This window comes from Apium graveolens, chromosome 4 (genome assembly GCF_009905375.1).
Source record: "Apium graveolens cultivar Ventura chromosome 4, ASM990537v1, whole genome shotgun sequence".
NCBI classification, from domain to species: Eukaryota; Viridiplantae; Streptophyta; class Magnoliopsida; order Apiales; family Apiaceae; genus Apium; species Apium graveolens.
This window is the reverse complement of record NC_133650.1, coordinates 88630703-88646053: the sequence shown is the minus strand read 5'-3', so window position 1 is coordinate 88646053 and position 15351 is coordinate 88630703.

The window sequence follows — 15351 nt, the reverse complement described above, 5'->3', positions numbered from 1 at the left end:
TCCCTTTGTCAGTAGCAGTCTTTAGGAAAATATTTCAAAGTTACAATATTTTTCAAAATACTTGTGGTTGGGTCTATATTAGACAAAGGCCCAAATGCAAACTCATCTTTAATGGTGCTTCCATCCCTGACAATAACCAACACTGGAGGTGCAGTTTTTTCGGGCTCAGGTGGGAGAATGGAGACTGGGGCACCCTCTTCAGATCTTCCTTCGGGAACACCTAACCCCCGAAGAGACTATTATTTATAATGAGCTCACCCGAGATGAAGGTTCCACCCCCAACTGGACTTTATTAGAGGAGTTTTCCCTGATCCATGTGGGGTTTTCCGCAGTTATTGCACATGGTATTTTTTCTTCCCTTCTTATTTTTACTTTCTTTGATGCATTATTGACACCACTTATTTTTGTTTCTCTTTTGTTTTTGCGGCTGCTAAAGAAATCAATGAAGATAACTTGCATGTCGTTGAAGACACATCGAGGATGAAAAAGGCCCAGCTCGCAAGGTTGGATACTCAGGGAAAGGTTTTGGAGCCTAGCTTCTTGAGGAAGCACAATGAGCCTATGGTTGAGGCTTCCTCAGGGGGAACTGAAGTCCCAGCTGCTCCTACTTCTGCTGTTGCTCCCACTTCTATCGCCACTGGTGCTTTCTAGTCTCTTTGGGGATTTCGGCGAGGGGACACCGTGGTTGGATCCACGAAGCATGCCTAGGATTGGTCCTACTACTGTGTGACCCCTAAGGACTTCACTGATATCGTGGCTGGTCCGGATTTGGAGAGGATAAAGCTCATGGGTGCTCAGTCTCTGGCCTCGGTATGAATTTTTCTTAAACTGCTTTTTCTAATATACTTGTAGCATTGTTTTGCCTTACATTTTTGTTTATTGTTTTGTTCCAGTCTAATACTTTTTTCCAAGCGGCTGTGAGGCAAGCCGAGTCGTGGAAGAAGGCTTCGGATAACACTGACAATGCCCTCCGGAGGCAGCAGATAAAGTACGCTTCTCTAGAGAGAAAGATGAAGCGCAAGGAGGAGGAGCTAGGATAGGCAAATACTGAGTTGGTCGTTCAGAGGGCTGAAAAGGACAGAGCGATTGATTCTTATCTGGACTCGGAGGAGTTTACTCAGTCCATGAGGGTGAGATACAACAGGGTGTTCCCTGGTTTTTTCAGGACTGGCTGGGACATGTCCCTTGGGACCGTGAACGAGGCTTGTCCTGATAATAACCCATCAGACTATGTGTGCCCTAATGACGAGGCTCTACTACAGAGGTTTCACACCCGTGTAACTGTCTCAGATCGTATCCCTCAGGACCCGCTTCTTCCTCCTCCCGAGTCATCTTCTAGGCCTATAGCAGATGATCACAGCTCTTCTTCCTCCGAGACCGGGACTGTTGAGACATCCAGTAAGAGCGGAGGGGATGATGACATGGATGCCGAGGGCACCTCCGCTCCTTAGAGTTTTACTAGCCATGCGTGGCTTATTTATCTTTATTTTATCCTTGATATTATATTAGTTTATTGAACTTTGTATCTCTTATTTGAACTCGATTTATTTATCAAACTTTACGCTTTTATTGGAATTCATGCATATTTGTCATGCCATATGGATTTTAACCATATTTCAGAAACTTTATAAATTTCATAAACTTTTTGGGGCTCATCTCTTACACAAGTCTTAATAAACCTCAAACTTGAAAGAGTAGTCTTATAAAACTAAAACATGAAATCCTATGCAAGCAAAGCTTCAAGGTGCTTTTCAACCTACTTGTCATTTTGACAAGTGAGAATCGTGCTCAACCATTTTACACATAGTAAATTTTCAGGTTCTGTGCGTGTCAGGTTCTTGGGACTTCAAACCATTTATAGTCTCCAACTTGTAGGATCCTCTTCCTTGAACACTTTTGACCTTGTATGGACCTTCCCAATTTTGAGGCAAGTTTTCCCTTCTGCCTAACGTCGGAAGCTTCCACCTTCCTCAGAACTAAGTCTCCTTGCTTCAAAAACCTTTCTTTTACCCTTAAGTTGAAGTAAAAAGAATCCTTTTTTATGATATTCCACTATATTGGCATGTGCCTCATCCCGTACTTCATCAATTAGATCCAGGGCTAGCCTTTGTCCTTCCTTATTTTCTTCAGCGTTGTATGCTTGGATCATGGGAGACCAGTGTGATATTTCCATAGGAACAACCGCTTCTGCCCCATATGCTAACATGAAGGGAGTTGCTCAAGTAGTGACTCTACAAGTAGTCCTATAAACCCAAAATATTGGGAGTATTTCATCCACCTAGTTATTCCTTGATTTCTCGATCCTCTTCTTCAGTCCATCCAGGATTATACGATTCGCCACTTCCACTTGCCCATGGGCTTGCGGGTGAGCTACGGAGGAAAACTGTAATTCAATCTCATTCTTATCGCAATACTTCTTGAATTCCTCATTGTTGAACTGTGTTCCATTATTAGTTACCGGGATACGGGGAATTCCATATCGGCACATGATATTTTCCCAAAGGATTTGTGCAACCTGCTTAGTTGTGATCTTAGCCAGAGGTTTGGCTTCAATCCACTTAGTGAAATAATCTATGGCTACAATCAAAAACTTCCTTTGAGCTGTGGCCATGGTAAAAGTCCCAAGTATATCCATTCCCCACATAGCAAAAGGGATGGGAGAATTAATGGAAGTTAGCATCTCAGGAGGTTGTCAAACAACTGGTGCATATTTCTGACAACGTTCACACTTCCTCACATAGTCTTTGGCATTGGCCATCATCTCTGGCCAATAAAAGCCTAAATGGGTTATCTTATGAGCCAGTGCCCTGCCCCCCAGGTGTTTTGCGCAGATACCTTCGTGTACTTCTTCAAGAGTCAAACGTGCCTCATCAGGTCTGAGACATCTTAAGTAAGGAACCACATAAGATCTTTTGTACAAAATCCCATCGATCAATGAGTATCTTAGTGCTCGAACAGTCAATTTTCGTGCTTCAGTCACATCATTTGGTAACCAACCATTTTGAATATGGACCTTAAAAAGATCTATCCATGATGTCCCCAGCCCTATAGGGGCTACAAGCTTAACATCAATGTTCCATGTTTTTAAAATGCGGAAGTATATCCTTCCTGAACTTTTCTCTATCTCTGATGAAGTGAACTTAGACAACGCATCCACCTTAGCATTTTCCTCCCTTGGAATGTGCTCAACGTGGTATTCATCGAACTGAATCATCACAGTCGTTACCAAGCGGACATACTTAGCCATTGTATCATCCCTTGCCTCAAACTCTCCCTTGACCCGGGATATGACCAGCTTCGAATCTCCACAGACTTTTAAGTTCTTGACCCTCAGTGTTCCTGCTAGGCCGAGGCCAGCTATCAGAGCTTCATATTATGCTTCATTATTCATAGTTGGGAAGTCTAGCTTCATAGCATATTCGATCAGGAACCCATCTGGGCTTCGTAAAACTAGCCCAACTCCGCTTGAAATTGTTTATAGTGCCCCATCAAAAGAAAGAACCTAATGTTCCTTTTCTTTAACGCCCTTTTCTTTGTCTCCTTTATCATCTTCTGTGTCTTGAGGTATAGTACCTTCCTGCCCTCGACTTCTTGGTTGGGTATGGTACATTCCAGCACGAAGTCAGCCAATGTATGGGCTTTTATTGTCGTTCGTGGCTTGTACTTGATATCAAATTCTCCTAATTTTATTTCCCACTTAATCAGCCTCCCAATAGATTTGGGACTATGAATGATATTTCTTAATGGCTGATTTGTTAGCACTTCAATTTTATGAGCCTGAAAGTAAGGACGCAACTTCCTTGAAGCCATCACCAAGGCTAAAGCATTCTCAATAGTTGAATAATATAACTCAGCTTCATGCAGAATTTTACTAACATAGTATACGGGTTTCTGGACTCTAAGTTCCTCCTTAACCAATACAGCACTCAAGGCATTTTCTGAAACGGCCAAATATAAGTACAAAGTTTCATTTAGAGCTGGCTTGGCCAACAACGGGGCTTGAGCCATATAGTTATTTAATCCTTCAAATGCCTCCTAGCTTTCCTTAGTCCATACAAAATCTTTAACCTTCTTGAGGGATTTAAAGAATGGCAAGCACTTGTCTCCAGATTTGGAGATGAAACGTCCTAGAGCTGCAACTTTTCCAGTGAGTTTCTGAACATCCTTTATGGAACGTGGTAGTTCCATATCTAGGATAGCCTTTATTTTATCAGGATTGGCTTCGTTTCCTCTCTTGGAGACCATCAGACCTAAAAACTTTCCAGATCCCACTCTGAAAGCACACTTTGCAGGATTTAGCATCATTTTGTGATATCTTAACACCTCAAAGGATTCCCTCAAATGGGTTATATGATCAACTTTTAACAAACTCTTGACTAACATGTCATCAACATAGACTTTCATAGTTTTGCCAATAATGTCCTTGAAAATCTTATTTACCAACCTTTGATAGGTGGCTCCTACATTCTTCAAACCAAATACCATTACAAGATAAAAAAACACCAAAGTCAGTAATGAATGATACCTTTGGGATGTCATCCTTATGCATCTTGATCTGATTGTATCCACTAAATCCATCCATGAAACTCAACATCTCATGACGAGCATGTAACACCCCCAAATCCGGAGTCGGGGATCGGGATTGTCACGAGTTCCATTTCCATTAATAACACCCAATCTTAATAAACAACCAACTACTGCGTATTGTGACCCCACAATAAACACACACACATCACTAGTTATAGTCTCAGAGATGAATACCAAAATAACACAAGTCATTTTATTCCACAATTATAAGTCATTACACCTCAAAAAGGGGTTCTGAATAAATTTACATTTCTTTGCCATTATTACAATTCATAATATACATAAGTCTGGTACATCAAAAGTTGAAAGCCTAGCCTATTGGTAGTTCCTACCTCAACTACAAAGGCATCAACGCCTACAAGAAACTGCGGAACATTTCCTATCCGCTCGTGAATTGGGACCTTGGTCTGTTCATCTTGTGTATCTATTGTTGTGTGATGAAAGAAGAAAGCAAGGGTGAGCAACAAGCCCACCGAAATAATATGTATAATAATTAACAATATATGAGTGTTCTCATAGTACTCATGAAAGTCTTGGTCAAGAAGAAATGAACTAAGTTTAATATCTTAAGACGAAGTTGCAAAATATTCAGTATATATATACATATATACTTTTCAAAATCTTTGAAATCCTCTATCATGCATAATATACACAGAGTTCCAGTTTATAACTGTATACAAATATCTTTGCAAGGTGATCTCATATATTTAACCTTGTCTCGACGTTTTTCTGAAAATCTTTGTCATACATAAGATAATAATTTACTAGATATAAGTTGAAAAGATGAAGTTACAAGATACTCCAATATACTTATATCTTTTACTAATACTTCTTGAACTACCACCGTTCAAGGTATAATCAGTTTCAAAGTTCATCATATATCGATGAACTTACAAGGTAAGACTTGTATATAACTCATTTTCGCAAATACTTTTGAGGGCTTTTATCCGCTCAAGGAAAATTAAATCTTTGATCCTTAAAAAAATATGAAGGTACGAGATACTTCAATTTATGGAAACATCATTTTGAAAACTCGACCCTGCCAACACTCAATAGTCGCCCAGCCGTAGCCTTTCAGTCGAAGAGCTATGGGTAGTGTTCCAGAAATATCCAAACTGGATGATGAACTCATTACGGGAGTTTGCCACGCCAGGAAGACCACTCGCGATGATCTGTCATAGTAATACAACCCCACCATTTTCTACATGTAGAGGAGAACATTCGAATTTACTTATCAACCGAACACTGGACTCCTAAGAAATGGACCATCTTAGCGGAACTTCTGGGCCATTTGGGCCAATATAATAAGGTTGGGTCGGCGCCACTCGACCACTTACGCCACTCCTAGTTCAGATGAAATCCATGACTCTGAAACGTAAAGTTCGTCCCCCCTTTCCCCAAGTAGAAACTTGTTGAAACGGCTCCACAAAGAAGTCGTATCTAGTTGGAAAGGAAAACTCTCCGATATTTCCCAGGCGATGCATGTTAATGGATTAACTTATTCCAAGAATTTTACTTCCCGAGTGTTGGGTAAGTAATCAAAAACTCTTTTATCAAAATAGCAACCTTGTTGTGACTATAAAAATACATCACGGAGCCGGATCCCTCAAATTTTTGAGCGAGTATTTAAATCCCCTTCGAAAGGAAGATCTTAAATTTAAAAACGAGTTTTGGGATCCGTTCTAACTTTCCAAAAATAATTTTGATAAAGTTTGAAAATAATCTCTGAAAATATTTAAAGTAGGAATGATTTGATAGTATCAAATATTTTCTGAATACTTGGTAAATATCGAAACATTATTCTTTAAGAAAATAAAGAATAGTATTTAATAAAATAAGCGGAGTCATAAGTCCTCGAATGAATATTCAAACTAATATTCATTTAATACAATAAGCGGAGTCATAAGTCCTCGAATGAATGTTCAAACTAATATTCATTTAATAAAATAAGATAGAATAAGTTTCATAAGTAAAAACTCTATCAAATACTTAAACTAGTCTTTGATCGTAATAGGAATCTTATATGAATATTCCAAAAATAATATTCACTTATAATATAAAACTATCGAATAAACCTTATTCGATTAATAGTTTTGAAAACAATATATATATATATATAAAATATACTCGGGAACATCGCCTCCCGATTTAGAAAAATGTTAACCTTTGGTTCCCCTATACTAAGGGTATACGCAACTACTGCTTATCTCTAGCATATGTATTATGCAGTTTATAAGCATTTGAATTGATAATAAAATATCAAGATTTCATAACATGCATATATATACCATATCAACATGCTCCAATATATCGCAAGATTTGCTAATAACAATCATGCACTTATCACAAGATAATGTATATATATATTTACATCACAACAACAGTATAACGGGTAGAAAACTTGTCTGAGTATTTCGGGGCAGACTTAAGCTTAGAGTGGGTCTGGTAACCTTTGAACAACAACATAAGTCGGAATTAGACCACGGTCGCTTAAGAAACTAGTCAAAACTCACTCATACCTTAACGGTCGCTTATACGCTTAACGATTTGCATTAATCGCTCGCGTACCCTCGGCTCCACTAATTTTAATAAATAACCATTACGAATTTTAAGGCGTCTATTTTGCAAATACTTTACCAAATTCCTAATCCACCTTACATAATTGTTTTATACTCCAATTAGTCATTTAAGGACCTTACCAAGGTTTCAAAGTAAAGCGAGGGGTAATGGTTCGCTCACGAAATGCTGTTACTTAAAACGGTCGTTTCTCCTAAACCGTACATCGGATCTAAGCGAACCACATACCAAAACAAATCTTACGACATGATCTAGCTAAACATGGCAAAGTTCAGAATCTTACAGTGATTTCACGGGTCCTAAAGTTAAGCACATAAACAGTTAAGGAAAATCGGGCATTACGGCGGGTATGTTTACGCGATTCCCAAAATAATTACCACTCTAAATCCTCATCAATTCACTCCCATCCTCCAACAATCAATAACACAACAAATACAACTTAAACCACTGAAAAATCAGTCCACACTCCAAGGTTTTACCAACTCATTCAATCACTACAAATTCACCATTCAAAATCAACACAACTTCACAAAAATCACTACTAAGCGTGGATCTAACTATACATTTACCAGTTCATCTAAAAACTCAAACAATCAAGCTTAGTACTAAAGGTCAAGAAGTTTTTATACCTTTATTTGTGAGTGAAAAGTTGCTAGGGATCCTTAAAACCTTGATCAATCCTTATACAAGCTTGGATCTCACAAACAATCAAGAAAACACAAGTTAGATTTTGAAGTTTCTAAAAGTATAATTTAAAGAACTGTAAATATAAAGGTCTTACCATGATTATTTGGACTGGACTTGTGAACAAGAGTTGTAGTCCATCTTAATACCTTTCCAACGAGCTATAGAACACAATGTTTGAGAGAGCATTGAAGGAGATATGGCAGTTTGAAGTTTCTGGTATCATTTTGGCCGAGAGCAAAATGATGAAATGAAAAAAATGAAAAAGCTTCTTTGATTTACTTGCATAAATATCTTCTCCCTTGATGACATCATCCATCATGCATCACTTTCTTGCCATATGTCAATCCCTCGTGGTTTGATGATGTCATAATCCTTGGCTTCTTGTACAAGGTTGTCTCTTGGTCGCTTATTTGTTTTACGGTTCGCTTAACTCTCGTTCTCGTTAATAGTTTGAGGGATCATATCTGGGATCTTATTACTTGGGCTTCCCTGAACCTTTATTAATATCTTATATTCCTTTAATGATCCTCTGCTATAATCCTTAAATAAAAATCTTTTTAATCATGTTACCTTATACTCAATTCTTTCGGTATCTGGTGGATTTTCCGGAAAAATCAAAGTGTACGGATTCGAATCATGACGACCTTTAACTACACTCATTTACTTTATGGACTACTAATACGATCTCAAAATTTCCATAACAGTACTCCTATATAGAGCGTGATCTGATAATTTTCCTTAATCAGCATAGTCAGAACAAAATTACTATTCATCAGGGTTTCAAAAATGTCCAAAAATTGGGATAATTACACAACAGTAGTATCTATCAATGTGTCTATCCTTGGAAATGGGAAACAATCCTTTTGGTATGCATCATTTAGATCAGTGAAATCTACACACATTCTCCATTTTTCATTGGCCTTCTTTACCATCACAGGGTTTTCTAACCATTCCGGGAACAGTATCTCCTCAATGAAAGCGGCTTCTAAGAGCTTCTCTACTTCTTGCTTAATAGCTTCTTGCCTTTCTGAAGCAAAGCTTCTTTTCTTTTGCTTCATAGTCTTTCAATTTGGATCCATGTTCAGCTTGTGAGTGATCAGTTTCGTGTCTATGCCTGGCATTTCAGCCGTCGACCATGCAAATATATCACTATTCTCTTGTAAAAACTTCACCAACTTCCCTTTAAGGGGCTCCTCTAGTGATGCTCCAATGAAAGTTACTTTCTCAGGATCCTCGGGAGCCAAAGGGATCGGAACCAAGTCTTCTGTTGGCTTCCCTCTTTTCTCATCATTCTCACGGATATCCAGATCTTCAATAGGCAGAACCTGCCCCCAACTCCATCAGCCCTAAGAGAGGCCATATAACAACTCTTTGCCATCTTTTGATCTCCTTTCTCTTCTCCAATCCCATTCCGGGTGGGAAACTTCATCACTGAATGGTAGGAAGAAGGGACTTCCTTGAAAGCATGTATTCCCGTTCTTCCCTGATTGCATTGTAAGTCGATCCAGCCTTTACCACTACAAAGTCCAACATATGTGTTGCTTGTCTTGGTTCCTGACCTATGGTCATTGGAAACTTAATTATCCCTTCCATGGGGCACTCCACTCCTGCGAATCCATATATCGGCATATCGGTCGGGGTTAATTGAGAATCATTATAACCCATCCTTAAAAACGTATCATAGAGCAAAATTTCCACCGAGGCACCATTATCTATAAGGACCCTCTTCACCGTGTTGTTCCCTATTACCGGTGTTATGATCAGCGGATCATCATGAGGAAATTTCACACCCTCCAAGTCAGAATCATCAAATGTCATTGCCACTCATGTCCTAGCCCTCTTCGGGGCTTCCCCAATGATATGCATAACTTCTCTAGTATATGCTTTCCTTGAGTTTTTGGATGAACTAGCAGCAGTTGGTCCTCCGAAGATTGTATTTATCACAGGCCCTCGGGGTCGTGGTCCCTCTTACAATCATCAAAATTCTTTCTTCCGTTGTTATTCTTATCTCCTCCATCTCCAGTGTACTTGCTCAACCTTCCTTTTCGAATGAGGAACTTTATTTCATCCTTCAATTATCTACACTCATCGGTATCATGGCCAGCATCCTTGTGAAATCTGCAATATTTGATATTATCCAGCTTGGTAGGATCAATCATTAGAGGCTTAGGCCAACGAACATCTCTGTCATTCACAATTTCCATCAAGACTCCTAGGAGCATTCAACTTAGCATATTCAGTGAACTTTTGTCCTGGTCCTCCCTTCTTCGGGGTTGAATCATTGTTTTGCTCAGTTTTAGGATACTTGTCCTTAGCAATATATTCCAGATCAGTTTTTTGCTTCTTGCCACCAGCGGGCTCGTTATTCACTACCGTCTTCCTCATGCTCTCCTCCACTTTTATGTACTTCCCAGCCCTATCTTGGAGCTGTAACATGCTTTCAGAGAGGCGCTTGGCTAATGACATCTTGAAGAACTCGTCCCCAGTTCCCTGTTGCAGTGCTATCATAGCTACCTTGTCATCAAGGTCTGGGACCTTCAAAGCTTCCTTGGTGAAATGATTCAGATAGTCTCTCAAGGACTCTTTTACTCCCTGCACAATGCTCATGAGGGATGCTGAACTTTTCTCATGCACTCTCCCACTGATGAATTGCTTAATAAAGGCTTGACTTAGCTCTTTGAAGGACCCAATAGAATTCGGAGGCAAACAGTTGTACCATCTTTGAGCCATTCTTGACAGGGTTTGAGGAATGGCTCGACACTTAATACCGTCATTCATGGGCTGCAGCAACAGTGCATTAGAGAATGTCCTGACATAATTAGCGGGGTCTCCGGTGCCATCATAAGCTTTGATGGTGGGCATCTTAAGCTTCCTTGAGATATGAGCATTCATTATCTCTTTAGTAAATGGGTGGAGTGGGATCGTCAAGATCTCCTAGGGGCAGAAGATCACTTGGATCAGCCTTTGGGACAACAACCCTTCTATGTTATGGACCATCCAGGTCTATGATTGGAGGAGGATTTCTCCTCCTTGGTGGTAGTCGAGGTCTGGGGGTCAGGTGCACTTCCAGGTCGCGCTTCAGCCTTTGAATCTCAGCCTCGTGAGCGCTGATTCTCTCATGCACTTCTTGGGGATTCGTCCCTCGGGTGCTCCTAGGATGCTGGCCACCATCAGGTATCAATTCTTTTCCAGCATGCCTCCTTCTTGGGGCCACATCATCATCCGAAAATTCAGAGTCTCTCTCAGTGTAATGGCCATAGAATTCTTGATCCTCCGGGATAAGAGCCAAACCACGTATATATTGGGGCATCTGCCCTTGTGCTTAACTCCGATTAGCATGTCCACTTCCTCCAATCTCGGGGTAAAGGGGCATCCCATAAGGGGGGTTAGTGGTCACAACATTTGAATACTCATACCCAACGGGTTAAGAATTCACGGGTTTATGTAACTGCTGAAGCTAGGAATTGATCCCTTGAGGAGCCAGGGGAATCGTCCCTTGTGGCTGAGGTTCAGTTGCCCCTACCAGGGTTCCTCCTTGGGCAGAGGCATAGGACAAATGTGGGGGTATCTCCACCGTTGATGAAATCTCTTGAGTTGTTGCAGTTGGAGTTCCTTCTGAGGCGCTATTTCCACTCTGTATTCTCGCCATGATTGTTGTTATGCTTTCCCATAGACGGTGCCAAATGTTATGGATTGAAAACTAGCGTATGTTAATTGTTGTATTTATTACTAGGGTTCGTGAACTTCGAGGCTCAATTTGACTGCTCTTGTGTCTCGTGACTCGATCTGCCTTAACAAAATGCCTACGTACCTTGCATATTGCCAAAGATCAAGTTAAAAAATGTAGTTCTGATTTATGGGGTGAGGCCCCTTATATAGGTATTGGGAGTACTTGAAATGGACTAGGGTTAGGAGACTTGGTGGACAACTCTCAGAATTAGAATGGACTTTGGAGTTCTAGAAAGTAGAAACTGGTTCCTTATCCTATAAGATCTCAGGGAGGCCAATCTCCAAGGAACTGTGTCCTTATTTCGACTTTATCATCAGCTGATTTATCTCTTATTAATTAATTACAAATTAATTAATATTCAGGGTTTTGGGCCTTTTCTAATGGGCTTAACTATCAAACCAATTCTGGTATAATTAATGCGATATTAATTACGCAATCAAGGTTTATTTTAATCCCTATGATCGACTACTTGCTTCCCTTCCCTATGCCTCACTTCTTCTGCTCAGACATCACAAGTCTATCAATACTTATTCTCACTTGATTCTATTCGTTATAAGCTTCTATCTACCCTTCATTTTACCCAAATCCGATTTACGGATTGAAAGTTACGTTTAAAACAGTCAAACGATACACATATGCGCATATAACAAATCAATCAGATCACATATAGCACATAACACGTAAGATATTTGATGAAAATACTTTTTTAAAGAAGATTCGGTGTTAAAATGATTTTTTGCATATTTAATACGAATTTTTAAACATTTTTCGAAATTAAAACGAGCTGTTGAATCATTTTAAAACAATAAACAGGGTTTGATTGCCCGAATATGGCTTTAAAATCATTTTATATTTAATTATCAAGCCTTGAAAACAATTTAAAATAATATTTTAAAGCTCGAAACTATTTTTCGGAATTTTTTAAATTAAAATAAATAATGAAATCTAATTAAATAATCAATTTGTTATGGATTAAAAACTAAGGTATATAATTGCTGTGTTTATTACTAAGGAACGTGAGTTTCGAGGCTCGATTTGACTGCTCTTGTGTTTCGTGACTCAATCTGCCTTAACAAGATGCATACGTACCTTGCTGATTGCCAAGGATCAAGTCAAAAAATGTAGTTTTGATTTGTGGGGTGAGGCCCCTTATATAGATGTTGGGAGTCCTTGAATTGGACTTTGTATAGGAGACTTGGTAGTCAATTCTCAGAATTAGAATGGACTTTGGAGTCCTAAGTGGTAGGAAACTGATTCCTTATCCTTCTAGGTCCCTTGGAGGCTAATCTGCAAGGATTTATGTCCTTATTGGGACTCTTCTTAATAGCTAATTTTTCCCGTATTAATTAATTACGAAATTAATTAATATTCAGGATTTTGGGCCTTCTTTGTTCCATTAGGCCTGATCTGATCCATCGGGCCTAATCAATTTGTTAACCTTTTTGGTTTGAATGTCATACATCTTCTTATTGGGCCTAGTAGCCCAAATCATGTGTAATTAATGTAATATCCTAATTATGTAATCATAATTTATTTATCCCTATCATTTTCCCCCCAATTTTTGGGAAATCGTATAAGATTTCGCAAAAGTTAAGTTCACTCATTCCCTTAGAGGGTATCGTTTTATGTAAAGTGTGGAGCGACCTACACATTTATAATGATTTACCTTGTACGTGGCTTCAGGGTTGTTTAAAAACTTCCCTATCATTTTCTTACCTTTTCATTCTTTTTTAGGAATTCTTTGGTATTTTTTAGGAATTTTCCCTTTACTTCCGAGATTTTCCAAATTTTCTGCAGTTTTTCAAAAACATTTTCTAATTTTCAGCCCTTTTTCGACCAAGTTTCTAGTCGAAAATTCGACCTGGATCCTAGTCGAATTTTGGGCCAACCTTTTAATCCTGGTCGAAGGATTTCGACTAGGTTCCACGACTGGATTTCGACCAGGATCCTAGTCGAACCTTCGACCTGGATTTTGGTCGAAATTTATGTCCTTGTTTGATTCCAGGTCGAAGGATTTCGACTAGGAATCACGACCAGGGTTTCGACCTGGATCCTAGTTGAACCTACGACCTGGATCTTAGTCGAAGGTTTGGTCCCTTTTTGACTCATATTCATAAGGTTTTGACTAAAAATCACGACCAGGGTTTCGACCTGGATCCTAGTTGAACCTACGACCTGGATCTTGGTACTCCTTCTCAAAAAGTTTCGTGCATGATTTATGACAAGAATTTTGACCTCAATCCTGGTTTTATTGATAAGTGCTTTTCTGGCTTCTGCTCAAAAGAATTCGAACTAGATCCACGACTTCAACTTTGACCTCCAACCTGGTCTTTTGAACCCGTATTTTTCAGGCGCCTGCTCGAAAGAATTCGAATAGGATATACGACCTCAAATTCGACCTCAATCCTAGTCTTTTTAACCCGTATTTTTCGGGCGCCTGTTCGAAAGAATTCAAATAGGATTTACGACCTAAATTTCGACCTTAATCCTGGTCTTTCTTTTCCTAATCCAACTTGGATTGGGCCTTTTTCCAAATTATTTTTGGATTCGGTCCTCGTTGGGGCCTTCACTTTTCCAAATCCTTTTTGGATTTGGGCCTTGTTTGGGCCTTCACTTTTCCAAATCCTTTCGGGATTTGGGCCTTCACTTTTCCAAATCCTTTTTGGATTTGGGCCTCGTTTGGGCCTGAAGATATTCTGGAAGGTTCCAGAACTTAATAACTCTAAAGATATTCTGTAACATTCCAGAATTTGGGCTTTTTCTTTGGGCTTTCAGCTTAATGGGCTTTTCTGCCTTCTCATCTTCCCTTTTCCGCCTTTATAAAGGAGTAACTAGGGTCACTCATTTCTCACTTTCTCATTTCTGAATTCCCTTCCTCTTTTCTTCTCCTAAAGATCTCAGAAAAATAATTGTAGGTCGGAGTTTTTAAGCCCTAAAACCTTCACTTAGTAAGCCAGCCCCGTTTTGCAGCGTTACTTCAGGTAAAATACCTTTCTCTCCTCTTTTCTTTTGCTCATTTTTGCATAGCTTGTGTTTTAAAATTGTCTTCTTTTGCGCCCTTTTTTCAGATGGCTGATAAGAGAATGACTCGTTTGGCCAAGATGAACGTGGCCAAAAAGTCTAATGAGTTCCCCCACTCGATCAAGGTACAGTTCCTTGATTGATATGATCAACACCCGAGGGAATGAGTACCCGTCTGACGTGCATCTGGACGCGCATGACCACATTAGTATCTTCTGGGATCCAAAGGAGCTGGACAAGTTGAGTACTTGTTTCAAAATCAAGGAACCCTTCAAGCTGGTTCTTGCGGGTCTGGCCGATAGGGCCTGTCAATGGAAGAAAGATACTTTATGCGTCTACAGGGACACTCTAAGGGCAGGTATCAGACTCCCCTTTCACCCATTTATCCCTGTTCTTCTAGCCGATGTGGGCATCAGCCCTTGCCAACTCCCTCCAAACTCTTGGAGGTTGATTCTTTGCTACTTGTCGCAATGCACCAAGCATAACGTCCCTACCTCGGTTGTTGTGTTCAGAAAGATCTTTCAGTTCAAGAACAACCCCGACAAGAATCCGGGATGGGTTTCTTTGAACCAACACCCCACTGTTCCCCATATAGTGAATGGGAAGTCCATCGCTGACAATAACTTGGGGTGGAAGAAGGATTTTCTATACATCCTTTGGGAGGGCGACGATTGAGGAACCCTCTTTCGTTCGTCTTTTGGGCTAGCTATGGATGGGAGCCCGAACGATATATTTTTATCTGAGAAGGA